Raw genomic sequence first — 20,288 nt, 5'->3', positions numbered from 1 at the left:
TTCAGCAAATTCTTTCTCAACTAAATGTACTAAAATGGTTTCAACCCAAAATAATGCATGATGTACTTGTGTTTCTAATGGAAATGATGGATTACATTCTGATCCACTTATAATTTATTGTTCTCCTGTGATTAGTGGAAGGCACATAAAAGATGAGTGGAATAATGCAGCCAGCATGAACAAGTACTGTACTCGATATGAACCTCATTACTCTATAATCAATTGTGTATTATGGCATAAAGCATGTAGGTGAACAACTACTGGACCAGTCAGAGGACCTTCATTTTAATATCAGTTCCGCTCCTAGATAGCTGTAGGAGGTGAATGACTTCTTTATACTTTCTTGGCCTCTGTGTTATTTGTAAAACAAAGGCTTGGGTTGAATTGTGTCCTCTAAAAAGATTCACAGTACCTGTGAACACAACCTTATTTGGAAATTGAATCTCAGCAGTTGATAAATTAAGATGAAGTCATTTAGGGTGTGACTGTGTCCATATGAAAGGGGGAAATTTGGACAGAGACAGAAATGCACACAGGGAAAATGCCACGTGAACATGAAAACAGAATTTGGGGTGATAACGTGTATAAGCCAAGGAACACCGGAATCTGCGGGTGAACAACCGAAAGCTAGGATGGAACAGATTCTTCCTGACAGTCCTCACAGTGAGCCAACATGTGACACCTTGATCCTGGACTTCTAGCCACCAGAACTGTGACACAATAAATTTCTGTTGTTTAAGCCATCTGGTTTTTGGTACTTCGTTACAGCAAACTAATACAGAAGAGGCGATCTCTTAACATTCCAGAAGGTCTAAAATTGAGTAATTCTATGAAATACTACAAACGTTCAGGAAGATTTCTCATATTCAATTGTTTACAGTATACCACCAGGCTTTCAACAGAAAACAGAAGAGATCCTCTGTAACTACATTCAAGGCATGGCAGACCTCTTCTACAGAGTCAGATAGTAAGTATTTCAGGCTTTGTAGGACATATAAGATCTCTGTCACATATTATTTTTTAAAAACTCTTTAAAAATGTAAAAATCACTTAGTCCAAGGGACATACAAAAACAGGCCTCATTCCACATTTGACCCATGGGGCAAGTCTGCTCACCCACGATGTGTAGGGCTAACAAGCCTCTTTTTCCTTAGGTTCCTCTTCCTCATAGTTCCAAGCCCAGAGAAACTATTTCACATTCTTTTCACAACTAGGTGGAAGATATTTTACACTAGATAAGGCATGCTTCCAAAGTTCTTAGAGCTAGCTGTCCCTTCTTGACTATTATAACTATTACACTGTAATAGTCCAGAACTAGCAGCTTTCCCCATTTCTCCTTCAGTTACTCTCCATTAAGAAGGAGGCATGCACATGCAAATTACTTGTGACTGTCAACTACACACTCTCAGAAGCACTAGTACCCCCATGCTATTTCCAGGGACATTCCCAAGAATACCCCAAGGATATGCTGCTTTCACATCTCACAAAATGATTAACATCTAGAGGTTTAAACAGTTAAGGTACTTTTCATAATCACCAGGTACTGTGGATCTGATAGCAGGGCTAAGTATATAGAAAGCTAGACAAGGGCCAGAGACTTAAAGTTTCAAGGTGATGCCACAGGCTATTACTGTTGCTTTTCCTTCTCTTTTTCTAAATTGGGCCACTGCTGTTTTCTCACTAAAGGAGCTGGTTTCTGTAAAGTGAATAACGTAGTACCTAGCATAAAATAGGTGCTCCATAAATGTTAAAGCCCTCTCTCCTTCTTTAACTGGGCTACTCATGTGTTTTACAAAGTTAAGATAGAAAAACAAGATGGACGATTTTCCTGTTGCTTAGGAAAAATAACTAAAGCTTGTTTAGAGAATATACCTGAAAATGCAAGGTGAAAGAAGCCAGCTTTCTGGTATGCATGCGTGTTGGAATGGCTCAGGGTGATGTAGGGTCAGGTGAAAAGGATTGAGAAGTGGAAGGAAAAGGGGTTACCATGGCCATAGTGGTAAAATAAAGGAAGACACTTCTAACCTAATTTATTTCAAATACCACATCATATAACTTAATTGATTACTTATTAAGAAAAGATTCCTATAACCCATTCCTGATTTGTTCTCCTATAACAAAATTTTCAGTTTTGGAAAAACAATAAATATTAAACAGCATCTATAAGGGTGGAAAATGGGCCCTGTATTAGCTTGCTTGGGCTGCCATAACAGAATACCAAAGACTGAGTTGTTTACACATCAGTGATTTATTTCCTCACAGTTGGAAGCTGGAAGTCCAAGACTAAGGTGTTACCAGGTTGGTTTCTTCTGAGGCTTTTCTCCTTGGTTTACAGATGGTTGTTTTCTCACTGGGTCCTCATGTGGTCTTCCCTCTCTACATGGTACATCTGTGTCCTGATCTCCTCCTCTTATAAGAACACCAGTCATAATGGGTTAGGACCCACCCTAAAGATTTCATTTTAACTTAATCACGCCTTCAAAGAACTTATCTCCACATACAGTCATATTCTCAGGTACTGGAGGTTAAAGCTTCAACATATGAATTTTGGTGGGGGGGGGCACAAATCAGCCCATAACAGGCCCAAACTTTAATTTGTCAACACTGTAGTTTGCATTTATAGTACAATGACTGCATCTCTATTTATCTACATGTCACATAAGCAAATGAAGTAATACAGCATGATGACCTCAATTTATTAAAAAGCATCTCTTCTTCCTATAGAAACCCAAATCTATAAATTGCACACAAAGTGTGGTGATCTACTTGATAATTTGCCAGGGCTGGCCCACGGTAGTAGGCGGACCACAAGGAGCACCAAAGTTCCCTTTCCAAATCACCGCTTCCTCACTGGCTTGCCATAAAACCTAAAATTCTTCTATTCTATTCCTTCACTGGCATTTTGTTTCCTCTGAAAATGTAATATATTAAGTGATCATTAGCCACTAACACCTTAGGGTAGAACAACTAAGTTTGCAGTCTTAAAATAACTAATTCCATCATAATGGAATTTTCTTTATTATTGCCCTGCTATTGGAATGTTAATGACAGTCTTCTTTAATAATAATTCTAGTATAGGTCATTCAAGTTTTTTTTTAAGACAGAGACAAATATCACGTATAAAAACATTTCTTCAACTAATAAAGAAACTAAGAAGATTAAGAGGAAGGTGATGAATGAACATTTTTGAGTACCTGCTCTGTATCATGTACTCTGCTATGTACTTTAGAAAGCAAATAATTCAATCTTAAAAATAATTCTATATAGTAGTATTAACCCCATTTACAGATGAGGAAACGGGCTCAGATAAATTAATGTCACAGAGTTTGCTGATAGGTAAGGAGAGATTAAAACCCACGTCTGGTTCTGTGGCTTGCCTGTTGGGTACCTGTGGCCAAACTACTAGTACTGAGCTCCAGTTTCCTCATTTTAAGAAATGAAGGTAATAATGGTACCCTACTTTTCATAGCACTATTATGAAGTTTAAGTGAGTAATATGCATACATAATAGTGTGGTGGAAAGCAGCAGAAGTGATGTGCAGCTTCTGAGACTAGGCCTAAAAACCTTGTCGCCTTTTGCTCTTGCCCTCTTGGAACACTCCTGCTGCCTTGTTAAAAAGTCCAAGGGAGACCATGAATGAGGAGAGATGGCTTGGAGACAGAGAGACAGGCCCAGCTGAGATGCAGCATCCTGGCCTCAGACCCTTCAGCCCCAGGCCAGCTGCCAACTCACAGCAGCTGCATGAGTGGACCCAGGTGAGACCAACAGAACTTTAGAGTCACCTATAGAATTAGCAGAAATTATAAATCATTTTTAAAGTCACAGAGTACAGTAGATGCTAGGGATACTTCTAAGCATCCTACAATGCACAGGACAGCCCACTCCCCCCCAAAAGAATTATGGTCCCAAATGTCAATAATGCTGAGGTTGAGAAACTCTGTTATAATGTGTCATAGAATGGTGGCAAGGATTAAGACAGTAGTGGGGAGAGGTGGCGAAGTGCTTAGATTCTGGATATATTTTTAAATATTTTAAAAGTAAAGCTGACTGTATTTGCTGAGGGATTAAATGTATAGTACAAGGGAAAAGGATTCCTATCAAAGATGACACCAAGGTTTCTCATCTGAGCAATTAGAAGAATGAAGTGCTTCGTACTGAGATGAGAAAGGATGTGGGAGTAGCAGGTAGGGAACAAGTGCTTTGTTTTTATTTGGGAGTGAGAAGTAACCGATGGAATTCAAGCATTCGATTTTGGACATACTAAATTTGAAATATCTATCTACTTGGCGCCAAGTGAATAAATATATCAGGTAGGCAAATGGATATGAGTCTGAAGTTCAGGGGCAAGGTTGGGGCTACAGAAAACTTGGGACTCTTTAGCATTTGTATAGTATTTAAAGCTACAGAACAGGCTAATATTATTTAGAAAGCAAATGCAAACTGAGAAGAGCTCTGAGCTCTGAGGCATTCCAATGTTTAAAGAGGAGGAACCAGTAAAAGATACTAAGAAGATGAAGAAGACAACTTGAGGTAGGAGGAGGAGAGAAGAGAATGATCAACTGTGTCAAATGCTGCTCAGATGTCAAAAGGAAAATGAGGACTAAGAAATGCCCACCAAATCTGGCAACACGGATGCCAACACTGATGTGGAAATGAACAGTTTTGGTGGGTACATAGGAATGAAAATCTGAGTCAAAAGAGTTAATAGTAGAGGAAGGTAGAGATAGTAGCTGTAAATAGTGATCCACTCTCTCCAGGCCTTTGTAAAGCTGATTAAAGAAACAATAATATCTGGAGGGGATTTTTTTTTCTTCCAACTTCTTGTTTTCCATATGCACATACAGAAAAGTTTACAATATGACAACTCCCCTTACATCCACCCCAGAGATTCAAATTTTAACACTATCATATTAGTTTTCCTGTATATACATACACACACACACACACACACACACACACATTTCTGAATATTGAAGATAACTTCACCTCTACATATACTTCAGATATACCTCATTTAAAAAAGGCCTTTCTCGGGCTTCCCCGGTGGCGCAGTGGTTGAGAGTCTGCCTGCAGATGCAGGGGACACGAGTTCGTGCCCCGGTCCGGGAAGATCCCACATGCCGCGGAGCGGCTAGGCCCGTGAGCCATGGCCGCTGAGCCTGCGCGTCCGGAGCCTGCGCGTCCGGAGCCTGTGCTCGGCGACGGGAGAGGGCACAACAGTGAAAGGCCCGCGTACCGCAAAAAAAAAAAAAAAAAAAAAAAAAAGGCCTTTCTCCTTCATAACCGTGATAACCATTAACACACCCAGGAAAATAAAAAATATATTCCCAAATATATTCTATAGCCAGGCATACTCAAATTCTCCCAATGTGTTTTACAGCAGTTTTGTTTTTCTGTTTTTCAAACCAGAATCTAATCCAAGTCCATGCATTGCATTTGGTTATCAGGTTTCTTTGGTCTCTCTCAATGACTTTTTAAAAAGACCTGTTTTATAAAATGGATTGGATTGATTCTTTGTTATGACATTTAACTTGTTCTTCTATCTTGGAAGGGAAGTTTTTGAGGGTAGTAAATACATTTATTATTCCTGGCACAATACCCTAAAATTAACATTTCCCAATTTTCTGTTATCTCTCTGCAATGCCCTTCAGTTTCAGAAAATTCTCAATTTACCCCAAGATTTAAAAAAAAATTTAACTGCCACCTATTAGTTCTGAAGACTCAACTGAGCAACTTTCAGGGCTTATACACTCTATATTCAGAAAAAACATACTACCATCTTTCATTTACTATAAGAATTCAAGGGAGATCTCATCTTAAAGCTAATCAGTACCCAAACCATACAACATTTTATTGATTAACCACAACAAATTACATTTAGAAAGTAAAATGAATTATCTGGAATTTCTTTCCTGATTAGCAAAATAGTGCCTCCTAATACTTGAGGGTGAAAGCTGCTGTTAAATATGCCTACATGACTGGAAATTATAACAGCCAGATGAGTTCACCGGGCTGGTGCTGGTATGTTCCGTATGCCCTTCTGTCTATGTAGTAAACAGCTTAAATACAGATGAAAAATTTGATTATACTCATATTTGGGCTTCTATAACTGGTCATTCATGTATAAATTCTTTAAACAACTTAATGAACATTCTTTAAGCAACTTAAAATGCAAATCGACCCAACAATTTTTACAGCTATAATTCCAAGGAACATTTAGGTGTTGTCAATTTATCTTAAAACATTTTCTGCCATAATCTTCAAATTACTGTCTTTTCCACAGTGTTGGAAAACATTAAAAATAGAATGTTTTATACAAATGAATTTTATACTCTAATTCAATGAACATTTCAAGTTCCCTCTAACTTGCATTGCTATTTTTTTATCTTACAAAACCTGAAATTATTTAGCATTTATATGAGATCTAAATTATGACGAAATAAGTGAGTTCATCTCATATGATGAAATAAATGAGTAAAATAAAATGGTTAATGATTTTAGTGCCTTGGCATTGGAATCTGAATCAAACCACTGGCGCTTACTTAGAGAGATGGAGACTCCTTTGGGCCTACGGACCATCTCAGGGCGGTAAATGCCCTTCACCAGCCGTCTAGTCCACCTCAACCTGATTACAAACCCTCCCTTGAATAAATCAGAAGCTGATCAGACTTTAAGAAACACCTTCCCTAAGACCAGAATTATTAATTCATATAAAAATCAAAACTGTAGCTATTATTACCTTATAATAAGTCAGCCTGTAGATCACTTGAACTTTCACAGACTATCTGGAAGACCATAATCATACCATGTAAACTTTAGATTTAGACGCAGAGCTAGACGGGAGGGAGGGACCAACCAGCAGCGGAAAATCATCCTCTCAATTTATTCTCCAGCTAGGAAATTATACAGTAATACATACAAAAATACAGTTATTTCACAGAACTACCTTAATACTTTAATAATTTAATGGGATATTCAACATTACTGAATTACTTGCTCTCATATGAAGCAACGTGAGGTAACAAAATCAAACTAACATTATATTTGTGGTAGCTGCCTACAAGATGGGCTCCAGTGGGCCCTGCCTCCTGGTACTTACAGCCTGTGTACATCCCTCCCACATTATATCAAGGTGGATCTGTACAACAGAGCAATGGTGTGTCACTTCTAAGGCTATATTATAAAAGACATTGAGGTTTCTGCCACTCTCTCAGACACTTGCTCCGGGGGAAAGCCAGCTGTCATGTTGTGAGGACACTCAAGCAGCCTTCAGATGAATGCAACCACATGAGAACCTGAATTGGAACCACTCAGCTAAACCACTCCCAGTTTCCTGACCATCAAAAACTATGTGAAATAATAAATGTTTGTCTTTTAAGCTGTTTTGGGGAAATTTCTTACAAAGCAAAGGATAATATAATAATATATACTAATTTGACTGGTTGAAGTTATAACTCTATAACTTCTCATTTAGGTATTAAAAATCACAGCATGCTGATGCAATGTAAGGCAGTAAAAAAATCCACTAACAAATACCTACTGAGTACCACTGAGGGCAAAAAAGCTCTCTCACACTCCACATGAAACTTCCTCAGGGTAACAGTCACGGCTGACCTCTAACTTCTCATTGACTCCTCCCTAGGTAGGAGGGAGTAACTGGTCTGATGACAAATTTGAGAGGAGGAATTCTGAGGCTCAGCTACTTCTCTCCTTTCCATTTCACATCTGTCTGACTGAAGAGAGCCATTTGTTCTGGTCTGCTGTCACACAGTAAACGTAGTGGGACAAGCTTTACTCTTGAGGACACTGAAACCTGAGGTTTAAGTCTGAGTGATTCTGGAGTGCAACACTAGGAAGCTCACTGTTGCTGCAAACCTCAGCCGCATTTTGCAAACAACTTTTTCGGTAATTAAACTTACATTTGGGCAGACTCTGGGGGGGCTCACGCCAAGGAGTACTTCCCACAACTTCTGCTGCCCGTGTCCTTGTCCCCACGGTGAACCACAGCCACCCCCCGCCTCTGCAGGAGACCCTCCAACACTAGCAGGTCTCAGCATCAGAGGAGCCCAGGAGGGGGATCCTCCTGATCCCCAGCTAATGAGACTGGACAATATGCTTTTGGCAGAAGGGGTTTCAGGTCCTGAGAAAGGCATGTAATGAATTCACTACACACGTGATGAACCTTCTCCGAGAGCAGAGTAGAACACGTCCCATTTCCCCAAAAGAGATGGAAAGAATGGTAGGCATCATCCATTGAAAATTTAGTTCCATTCAGATGCAGCTCAAAGCACTTGTGAAGCAGTTATGATTTTAAGATCAAGGTTCCTTGATGCCAGACAAAAAAGGCGTAACTTCAGTAAACAGGCCACAGAAATCTTGAATGAATACTTTTACTCACACCTCAGCAACCCCTACCGCAGTGAAGAAGCCGAAGAGGAGCTGGTCAAGAAATGCAGCATCACAGTGTCACAGGTATCCAACTGGTTTGGCAACAAACGAATCAGGTACAAGAAGAATATCAGCAAGTTTCAGGAAGAAGCCCATCTCCACGCTGCAAAGACAGCTGTGACAGCTGCACATGCAGTGGCCGCAGCCGTGCAGAACCACCAGACCAACTCGCCCACCCCGCCAAATTCTGGTGGGTACCCTCCGTCATGTGACCAATCAGATGGGGGGATACGCTGATGGCCTTGGAGGAAATTCACTGTACAGTCCACATACTTCAAACGCTAATGGAGGCTGGCAGGACGCAACAACTCCATCTTCTGCGACTTCTCCTACAGAAGGCCCAGGAAGTGTGCACTCTGATACCTCTAACTAATCTCTGGCAACACCTTTCCCTGAGCTGACATGCCTTGATAAGTGCATTCAGACTAACAGGAGGAAAAGGAAAGCGTTTTTGTAGCCCACCATCTACAGCTTTACTGTAAAACCTTGTCTTATTAGAGAACTTGGTAAATCTGTTTTTTAAGGAATCATAGCCATTTGAATTTATACTTAAAAACACACAATGTTAAAAAAGCACTTTATCCAATTAGGCCAAGATTTAACACTGTTGACAGTCCTACAGCTATTTTATTATAATTTATTACCAATATTTTACATTAACGGTTTCTCACTTGCCAATTACTTGGCCTTAAGGGTAAAAAGTACAATATATGCTAAACCTCAGTCGCTAAAGCAGATACAAAGACTCACCTCACCTAAATTGAACTTCTTGCATATTTCCACTGCAGACTTTGATTGTCCTTCTTTCATATCACTAATGGAGTTGGAATAAATGAGCTGTTTGGCTACCTGTTAATGATGGTTGTGTTTAAGAATCTTCCTCGTCACACTTGGGTTTCGATCTCTTATGTTATAATTAGATCAGAGACTGGTAGCATCTTTTCTCTCTCTGAAAGCACCAGTGCCCAGAGTCTGCTCGGAAATTAAATTATGGATCCAGACTGTTTCGAGAGCTGAAGATACTTGCTGCTGATAGAGGTGACCACGAGATCCGTCTGGGGTTTTACAGTGTGCACTGGGTGCTGCACAGACTTGTCAAGGTTTGCTGCGTCCTCTGGGCATTCACAAAGGCCCTGCTCTCTGAAGTGTTGTATATAGTGTAGTAAAAGAGTATTTATACATCTCACCAATCAAAACACAGCTTTATTACCTCATGCGAACTCATACAAACCAATAGAATTTCAACATGTTCTGTAGCTTAGAGTGTTTACTTACTACCTCTGAACAATACTCACGCTGTAGTTTGTCTCTTTCTTATCTTTTTGCATCTTGCAATTAACTCTTTGTTTCCCTTAATAAAATGTAATGTACACTGTAATCTTTTAAAAGAAAAATCAGGGTTGCATTTGCAACTTTAAAAAAACTGCGAGTGGTCTTCCCTGGTGGCGCAGTGGTTCAGAGTCCGCCTGCCGATGCAGGGGATACGGGTTCGTGCCCCGGTCCGGGAATATCCCCCATGCCGCGGAGCGGCTGGGCCCGTGAGCCATGGCTGCTGAGCCTGCGCTCCGCAACAGGAGAGGTCACAACAGTGAGAGGCCCGCGTACCGCAAACAAAAACCAAAACAAAACAAAAAAACCTGCGAGTGGAAACATTGGGTCTTAAATTAACACAGGATGAGTAAAACTGTTGTAAGTAAATAAATAAAATAAACCTACATTTGAATCTTCATCTATCTGACTTCTGTGTCCTATTTCTAAACTGGATCCAAACTTCAGTAGGGAAAAGAAAAAAAAAGGGGGGGGGCAACTATCAACCTTTAAACTAAGTACAAAGTACTATTATGGGTATTTTGTGCCCTTGTGGAGTTTCCGGCCTATTTGGGTATAAACTAGAACACCTGAAGGGTTACATAATAATATAAGAATTACCTAACAAATATAAACTATAAGAAGCACATAATTACTACCAAATACGTGAGAAATTATGATCACCTTTGAGAATCAGAAAATCTGAAGGAGAAAGGTAAAAACACAGATGCCCTGACCTCCCCCCATGCCAAACCCATGAAATCAGGAATGGGACCCAAGCAATTGCATTTTTAATAAGTTCTCAATACAATGCTGACCCATACTAATCTATCAATAAGAATCCAAGATATACAAAGCAAGTGCAATAACTCTGGAAAAAAGGAGCATGCTATAACCTAGCAAAGGAAAGATTATAGCAAACAAAACTTGAAGCAAACTTTAAATGATATGCAGGATTTAGACGAGGTGGAAGAGTATGAGGGGAAAACAACACTTGCTGAGGGCTTATTAACAGCAGACACTTTTCTACATATCACCTCATTTAAGACAATTTCATTTCATATATGGAAAAACTGAGGCTCAGACAGATTAAATAATTTGCCTGAGGTCACAAAACTAGTTAAATGACAGAATGGGATTAGTAGATATTTTCATTTTAAAGATGAAATTGAGCCTCAGGGAGATAAAATATTTTGTCAGAAGTAACAAAACTGAAAAGTGGCAAAACTGTGATTTGTAAGTGGCCAAGCTGAAATCAGGTCTGTGAATCTAAAGGCTATGCTTCCTTTTTTTTTTTTTTTAATAAGGGGGGAAGGAGAAGATCGATATTGCTTAGGAAAACACACAAAAGAAGGAAAGCAAAAGCAAACTTAACAAAAGAAATATTAGACCATTACAAAACAGATACATTTTAACTTGTGATGCAGCCAGAGACCATACATTAAAGGCCACCAATGGCTTAAAAAGCACTCAAAAAATAATTGTTTAATCATTATGGTTTCGTGTCAATTATTTAGTTTACTAAATAATTACTAACTGCCATCAGCAGTCAGTCAGGATCCAACTGTTACATTGAAGGGATGATGGAGCAACTAGTTGGAAAGCACCAACCTAGTCAAAACAGTCAAATTAATTTTATGATTGGCCTCAATTTTAGAATTGTAATGTTAAGGCCAGAGTAATTTTATTTATAACTGAAATTTTTAAAGATTGCTTTATGACAACGTTTTATAAGATTTTGTGGTCAATATTACTATTTTAAGAACTTTTAAAAAAGTGAAACTAAACATTTATTGTCTCTATTCTCCACGTATAGGGACTTCAGTTCTACTTTTCTATCTACAAGACCAAAATCAAAATTCAACTCTGTGAGGCCCTTCCTGTAATTAAAATTCATCATTTTTTCTTCATTGCTGCTATACAACATTGCTTGTACAACTCCATTTAGCATTTATTTCATTTTGCCTTGTATGAAAGCTATTGGTTTAAAAATGTTTCTGCTTCTCTTTAGGGATAAGGACTATGCATTATTCACCTTGGTATTCACCCAGCATTTAGCACAGTGCCTTGCACATTTAAAAAAAGCTTGTTGATGAGTAAGCTAACATTTTTCTCATTAAGAAGATGAGCACATAAATTACATATACATTTCCTAAATCAACCCTGAACGAACAAATACAAGAACAAGGGGAAATATACTATTGAAAACATTCCACTTTAAGAGTGGGTTTGGTCAGCCATGTGAATTGGGAATTGTGGACCACCAAGATCATTCATGCATCAACAAATATGTACTATGTACCAGGCAATGTATATATAACAGTGATCAAAACAGATTAGCTCTTGCCCTCAAAAAATTCACACCTAGTACAAAGAGAGACGATAGCAAGCATATATACACACACACACACATACATGCATGCTATGAAGAAAACAAACAGCAAGTGATAATAAGGAATTAGAGTAGAGGTGGAGGGTAAAAGGCTGCTCAGATAGGTGGACAGCTTAACAAGCGAAATTTAAGCTGAAACTTGAAGGGTAAGAGTCAGTTGTGCAAAGAGGAGAATAGTCAGCAGTTAAGGGACTAAAGGTGTGTGTGGGTCATGTGCCGCAATGCCAGTTTCAGGGGGATAGTTATTATAGCACATTCCCCAATCTTCTATTTTTTCAACTCTTTTGCTATTGTTTCTATCACCACTTCTTTTCTGATGGTTCAGATTTTCCTGGCTAAATTAAATGACAGCATTAACTCTGGGGAATGTAAGATTCCTTCCAAATAATACTGATTCCCTTTCAGTCCTTATGACAGATAAATTCATCTCAAAGTGACAACTCTTTCCCAATTAGGAAAGAGTGTTTCCTCTATATCGGCTTTCATTTTTTGATTTGGAGCCCTCCTGATTGCTAATCAACGTGTTGTATGATTACTTCAACAATTACGTATAGAATATTATTTTGTCATCATAAAAATGTACTGCTGCTTTCGGAACTCTACGTTGCTCTGGAGCCTAGGCAGAGTAAAGTTCCCTAAAGTGCTCCCTAATCACTGGGCATGCTCAGATCTGCTGGTGCTACATGTTAAATTAGAATAGAATGTGACATACTGGAAAAAGTTCTGGATTAGAAATTAGAGAATGTAGGTTCTAGTCCTAGGTCTGCCACTTTGTTATGCAAATATGGGTAAATTGTTTACTACTTTTAGGATTTTCTTATTGGTAAAGAGGGAATACATAGATGTTGCATATTATACAAATTTGACTATATGTGCTTGGCAAAAAATTTAAAAGGAAAATATCAACTTAAATAGCACTCAAGGAGCATATGCCCTGGAGTGAGCATGAGCTGGAAAGCACAAATCTGCTGTTACACCAATTGGTCTCAGCTCTTATATGCCTCTCACTGAAAATTTTACTCTAACGCATGATTTTAGTGTTTAAAATTTTACATATTTTTTTGTTTGTTTAGGACAAGGTCCCTACACATAATCCTTTATCTAGGGCTCAAGAAGCTCAAACGAAGAAACAGCCATGCAGGTGATGTGACTTCTCTCACGTTTACTTCAGAACCAAATAGAATGCTGAGTCTACTATACCATCATATTATACTGCCATAGGGAGCACATAAGTCAAAGTTGATGGAACTCTAGAAGTACACTTTTGAAACCCTGATTTATCAATTTATTTATGATACTGGTTACTAAATAACATATTTCATGAACTATGTCACTATTCAAATAGAGCTGTGTCACTGTCTAGGGCACAGATATATTCACATATGTAGGAAATGATGTACAAAGTTATTCACTGCATAACTTTTTTTTTTTTTTTTTTTTTTTTTTTGCAGTACACAGGCCTCTCCCGTTGCGGAGCACAGGCTCCAGACGCGCAGGCTCAGTGGCCATGGCTCACGGACCTAGCCACTCCACGGCATGTGGGATCTTCCCGGACCGGGGTACGAACCTGTGTCCCCTGCATTGACAGGCGGACTCTCAACAACTGTGCCACCAGGGAAACACTGCATAACGCTTTTAATAAGATCAGACAAAACCCTAAACGTCCAAAAAGAGGGGACTGATGAAATGATACATCATACGATGGAATATTATGCAGCCATAAAAAAGAATGAGGAAACACTGTATACAATGATATACACAACTTCTAAGATAAGTGGAAAAAAAGGTACATAAACTATACGTAGTATGTACCATTTATGTAAAAAGATAGAAGAGAAAATATATATAGTACTTATTTGCTTGTATAAGCATACACTTGGGGTGGGGGTGGGGAAATACACAAGAAACTGTTAGCACTGGTTGTTTCCTAGGCAAGGAAACAGGTGGCTGAGGGACATGTGTGCAAGAAAGACTTTTCACTGCATATTCTTTTTTTTTCGTTTCGAATTTTGAATCTTGTGAATGTATTACCTAACCAAAAAGAAAACACAAAATTTAGATCAGCAAGAAAGTAGTTTGTGATGAAACAGGATCACGTTCTTAGTGAAAAACATTTATAAAAAGTAGACATAGTTCTAAGGGTAAATACCTGCAGGTAGACTGTTTTAACTGTACGGGACCTTCCTTAAAAGATCCATCTATCCCAAACTTCTCACTGTATAAATATCTAAACCAAGGCCTTGCAAATTAAGTGACTTGTGTAAGGTCACAAAGAAGAGTCAGCATTAGAAATCAGAAATTTCAGCACCTGCTCTAAGACTCTTCTTTATCTTTCTGTCTTCTCATTTTGTGTGGGTAAACCAGGGCCAAGTTAAGTTTAGGTTATATAATGGGCTGTCATCTGTCTAAATTTTAGAGTCTTGAAGTACAAAATAACATCAAACCCTTAGACTACTAATTTCTTGTATGGTCACTATATGGCTATACTTACAAATAGGTTGTGCATATCTCTATCACTGCACATACCACAGTATGAAAGATCTATCCTTCTAACTCAACTGAAATCACTGAGGGCAAGAACTAAAATGTCTTAACTTTTTTTCTTTTTAAATATGCCATAGTTTACGAAATTTTAGCCACAGCAATCAGGGACAAAAAAGAAATAAAAGGAATCCAAATCAGAAAACAAGAAGTAAAACAGTCACTGTTTGCAGATGACATGATAGCATACATAGAGAATCCTAAAGATGCTACCAGAAAACTACTAGAGCTAATCAATGAATTTAGTAAAGTAGCAGAATACAAAATTAATGCACAGAAATCTCTTGCATTCCTGTACACTGATGATAAAAAATCTGAACAAGAAATTAAGGAAACACTCCCATTTACCACTGCAACAAAAATAATAAAATACCTAGGAATAAAGCTACTTAAGGAGACAAAAGACCTGTATGCAGAAAACTACAAGACACTGATGAAAGAAATTAAAGATGATACAAACAGATGGAGAGATATACCATGTTCTTGGATTAGAAGAATCAACATTGTGAAAATGACTATACCACCCAAAGCAATATACAGATTCAGTGCAATCCCTATCAAACTACCAATGGCATTTTTCACAGAACTAGAACAAAAAATTTCACAATTTGTATGGAAACACAAAAGAGCCCGAACAGCCAAAGCAATTTTGAGAAAGAAAAACGGAGCTGGAGGAATCAGGCTCCTGGACTTCAGACTATACTACAAAGCTACAGTAATCAAGACAGTATGGTACTGGCACAAAAACAGAAATATAGATCAATGGAACAGGATAGAAAGCCCAGAGATAAACCCACGCACCTATGGTCAACTAATCTATAACAAAGGAGGCAAGGATTTACAATGGAGAAAAGACAGCCTCTTCAATAAGTGGTGCTGGGAAAACTGGACAGCTACATGTCAAAGAATGAAATTAGAACACTCCCTAACACCATACACAAAAATAAACTCAAAATGGATTACAGACCTAAATGTAAGACCAGACAGTATAAAACTCTTAGAGGAAAACATAGGCAGAACACTATGACATAAATCACAGCAAGATCCTTTTTGACCCACCTCCTAGAGAAATGGAAATAAAAACAAAAATAAATAAATGGGACCTAATGAAACTTAAGCTTTTGCACAGCAAAGGAAACCATAAACAAGATGAAAAGACAACCCTCAGAATGGGAGAAAATATTTGCATATATTTTGAAGCAACTGACATAGGATTAATCTCCAAAATTTACAAGCAGCTCATGCAGCTCAATATCAAAAAATCAAACAACCCAATCCAAACATGGGCAGAAGACCTAAATAGACACTTCTCCAAAGAAGATATACAGACTGCCAACAAACACATGAAAGAATGCTCAACATCACTAACCATTAAAGAAATGCAAATCAAAACTACAATGAGGCATCACCTCACACTGGTCAGAATGGCCATCATCAAAAAATCTACAAACAGTAAATGCTGGAGAGGGTGTGGAGAAAAGGGAACCCTCTTGCACTGTTGGTGGGACTGTAAATTAATACAGCCACTATGGAGAAGAGTATGGAGGTTCCTTAAAAAACTAGAAATAGAATTACTGTATGACCCAGCAATCCCACTACTGGGCATATAACCTGAGAAGACCGTAATTCAAAAAGAGTCATGTACCACAATGTTCATTGCAGCATTATTTATGATAGCCAGGACATGGAAGCAACCGAAGTGTCCATCAACAGATGAACGGATAAAGAAGATGTGGCACATATATACAATGGAATATTACTCAGCCATGAAAAGAAACAAAATTGAGTTATTTGTAGTGAGGTGGATGGACCTAGAGTCTGTCATACAGAGTGAAGTAAGTCAGAAAGAGAAAAACAAATACCATATGCTAACACATATATATGGAATCTAAAAAAAAAAACGAAAGGGTTCTGAAGAACCTAGGAGCAGGAATGAAGACGCAGATGTAGAGAATAGACTTGAGGACATGGGGAGGGGGAAGGGTAAGCTAGGATGAAGTGAGAGAGTGGCATGGACATATATACACTACCAAACGTAAAATAGATAGCTAGTGGGAAGCAGCCGCATAGCACAGGAAGATCAGCTCCGTGCTTTGTGACCACCTAGAGGGGTGGGATAGGGAGGGTGGGAGGGAGACGCAAGAGGGAGGGAATATGGGGATATATGTATACATATAGCTGATTCACTTTGTTATACAGCAGAAACTAACACAACAATGTAAAGCAATTATACTCCAAAAAAGATGTTAAAAAAAATAAACTCAGAAACATGGCAAAAAAAACACCAAAAATGAAAAATAAATAAATATGCGAATGCCTCGCACAAGTGTACTGCCAAAATTATTAATATAGGGCTTCCCTGGTGGCGCAGTGGTTGAGAGTCCGCCTGCCGATGCAGGGGACACGGGTTCGTGCCCCGGTCTGGGAGGATCCCGCATGCCGCGGAGCGGCTGGGCCCGTGGGCCATGGCCGCTGAGCCTGCGCGTCTGGAGCCTGTGCTCCACAACGGGAGAGGCCACAGCAGTGAGAGGCCCGCGTACCGCAAAAAAAAAAAAAAAAAAAAAATATTAATATAGGTTCACATTCCTTAACCAAAACCCAGGGGCTGAATGTGTTTTAGAAATAAGAAATTTCGGGAATTAAAAAATGTCACAAGGCACACAACCCATTATGTAACACCTCATATACCAGTGGCCAAGAATAGCATCTCGTAATCAAACATAATATTTCTTCAGCAAAACATATGGGATAAGTACATAATATATATAACTTTTCATTAGTTCAGGCTGTATTTTGCTACCAAATGAATTTTGTCTCCAAGCTTAAAACGTTTCTGGTTCTCAAAGCCTTCTGAATGTTTGAATTAGATATGAGACTACAGACTACTCACAACGGTGCTGCTAGAAAATATGGTTAGTCACTTCGACGCTCATCTTTTTGATGAGCCCGGAACAAGCAGTTATAGCACACAGCTCTTATATCCCATGTTTGGGCAGACTTGTTTTGTTATTAAGGAATCCAATCTAGCAGAGGGGGGCAAAAGTTGACAATGTGAGAAAAGGAAAAAAAAAATCCTAATTGTACAACACTGTATTCCTATTGGGGTTGCTTATTAATTATTAATTTAATAAAAAACTCCATTTGATTAAATCATGTTATTTAAATGAAAATAGTTAAATAAAACTCCTCCTGACAGGAGTTTTATACATTGCTAACAACGGTATGGAGGCAATGAGCTTGAATCCTACTGGATGGTAACTGCACTCTTGGGGACCAATGTTCATAGAAAGAGGCATTCCAAATATATTGGTGAGAAATAAGCAGAGATGTACACAAATTTTCTCACCTTCGGACCATTACTCTAATGTAAACGAAAGGGGAGTTTTCTAGTCAACCTCCCCTTAATCGTATTAACTCTTTTATGCCTTTTTCTACTTTTTACAAGAGGAAAAAGTCTGGAATCAAAACACAGCACACACTAAAATCCATTCTTTTCTTTCCACAACTCAAGCCCCACCTCCATTTTGTTTCTGTTACTATTACAGAATTTCTCCTGGCAAAAAATCAAATTTGCACTAAAAGACTATAAATCAACTTTGCAGACAACAATGACTGATATGATTGGGCATGTTGACTTTCAATCTTAAAATTTTAGCGACATTTTAACTGAATCAATTATTTGTTCAATGTATGACGTTAACATTCAGCAAGTGTTCATTACAAAAAAGTGTATTCCATTCTAAAGATGGAAATACCAAGGGTGAAAAAGAAAAACCTTCTGAATTACCGCTACTATTTCAGGAAGAAACACTTACTACATCTTCGCATTTTCATCATAATTCATTAAAATAAAAGAAAATCTAATTAGCTAGATCTGACAACCAATACACCGGCACGTTAGGCATCTAGTACAACCACAAAAAAGGTAAACAAAAACCAACCAGCCTATTTTTCAGTTTTCTGGAGAAAAACAAAACAACAAACTCTCTGTTGGATTCTTGGCCATTTGCATTCAGAAGAACCGAAAACTAAAATTCCTTCTCACTGAAGAGTTTCTTGGTACACGGGACTTCCTTCCTCTATATCACCCTATCAAAATTATCAGCATTATTCCAGAATATAATTTGTTTGAGACCACTTAAAAAAAAAGCCACAGTCCAAAATGCCCATGGTGATTATTCTGTAAAGAAAAGGTCAAAAACTACACATTGTTAATCCAGGAAACAACTCAATCGAGCGAAGGACATCTGGAATATGCTGCCCCCAAGATTCAGAACGCAGACTCAGAAATAGCACGCGCGGTCACGATGTCCCTTAAACCACATGACCTTCCTACGAAAGCAGAGCCTTAAACTTAGAAACTCCATGAGAACTCCCCCCTCCTCTGAAGTTAAAACAAGGCAGGGCAGCTGAAATGAGCGCAGCAGGGACACGTCGGCCACTGCCTAGTAAGAATGGGTCCCTGTGCTTCGGCTACTCCCCTTACCGTTAGAAGATCTGGGAGGGAGGAAAGGAGGAGATACACCCAGAATCCTGGTGGAAAAGCCCCTGGCCTCGCAGATGGGGTTTAGGGAGACAGGGAGGGGCAGCTCCGTGTATGGTGACCCTTTGTGAACACGCTCTGTGGCAGCTCGGCTCTCACCGAAGCTTTAGGAGAGCGGACTATGGGGGCCTCGCGCGGCCCGCCGTCGCGGTGACCTCGGCGCTGCAAGGAGGCGCCGGCCAAGAGCCTCCATCGCAACCTCCGCCGGCTGGGGTGCCCTTCCCTCCTCCGCCGCCCGCCCACCCACCCAAGTCACTCAGGGGCGCGTCGCCTTCCGACCCGGGCTCGCGCGGCCAGACCGCAACGAGACGCGTTCCGGTTTCTTTCCTCAGCGTAATCCCTCCGCTGCCGACCGCGCACTAGTTTTAATCACGCCCCACCCCCTGGCCGCCGGCGTCACCTCCGCCACTCGAGCGCTTTCCAGCAGCTTCCAGAAATGTCGCCACCCCAAACCCGCCACTCACATATGGCGGGCTCTGCAGCCACCGGCCCCGCCCCTAGTCGTCGCCGCAGCTGAAACTGCGACTGCGGCAGCCGGGAGAACAGCCACGCCTCTCTGCGGAGGCCTGACGGAAGTGCTCCCGTCCTCGCCTTCCCCACCACGCTTACGTCCTTTCAGGCCCCGCGCGGGGCAGGAAGGGGAACTCTTTGGCCGCGGACTCAAACCGGAAGCTGCTTTTCTAGCGGAGGGGCCGGTGGGGGAGGAGCAGGTTGAGGGGAACGTGGGCTAAACGTTGCACTCTGGTGTGGCGCTCAAGCTGGAACAGGAGTTTGGAGCGATCCGGCGCGAAGAAGGGGAGAACCCGCGGCAGGTAAGGGAGAAGACGGAGTAGTTTTCCTTCAGCTCCTGAAATAGGGAAGGGGGACAGAGCTGGGGTGATCTATGGGATAGTTGCTCGCTGAAAGGAGGGGCTAGGCTGGGAGGGGGAAAGGATGGGAGTAGGTTCAGGTGGGAAGGCTTGGTGGTTAAGGTATTGGAATGGAGTCACAGATTCATTCGTTTGAACTCAGAGAGGTAAATGCAGAAGAGAAACCAGAGTCTCCCCCGCCCCCGC

At 39.9% G+C, this 20,288-nt stretch overlaps 1 protein-coding gene, 1 long non-coding RNA gene and 1 pseudogene across 3 annotated transcripts in view; 2 read left to right on the top strand and 1 right to left on the bottom strand.

The window, feature by feature from the left end:
- Window positions 1-19,400, bottom strand: part of LOC309836095 — a 109,589-nt gene extending 90,189 nt beyond the window's left edge. The window contains exon 1 of the long non-coding RNA XR_014298096.1: window positions 19,177-19,400. This is a non-coding gene — a long non-coding RNA (uncharacterized lncRNA). The remainder of the gene's footprint in view (window positions 1-19,176) is intronic.
- On the top strand, window positions 3,634-8,822 carry LOC309835732 (pre-B-cell leukemia transcription factor 3-like; annotated as a pseudogene). Its single transcript has 2 exons — window positions 3,634-3,756; window positions 8,009-8,822. The product of its transcript is annotated as a pre-B-cell leukemia transcription factor 3-like (transcript).
- A 505-nt stretch (window positions 19,401-19,905) lies between the features above and the next one.
- The window catches only part of USPL1 (ubiquitin specific peptidase like 1), a 39,954-nt gene continuing 39,571 nt past the window's right edge, over window positions 19,906-20,288 (top strand). The window contains exon 1 of the mRNA XM_082675989.1: window positions 19,906-20,045. The gene's annotated coding sequence lies outside the window, so the exon portion shown is untranslated. The remainder of the gene's footprint in view (window positions 20,046-20,288) is intronic.

Source organism: Grampus griseus, assembly GCF_964374135.1.
Source record: "Grampus griseus genome assembly, chromosome: 18".
In the NCBI taxonomy this organism is placed as follows: Eukaryota; Metazoa; Chordata; class Mammalia; order Artiodactyla; family Delphinidae; genus Grampus; species Grampus griseus.
Note: the sequence above shows the minus strand (reverse complement) of the source record. Positions and strands in the feature narration are given on the sequence as shown.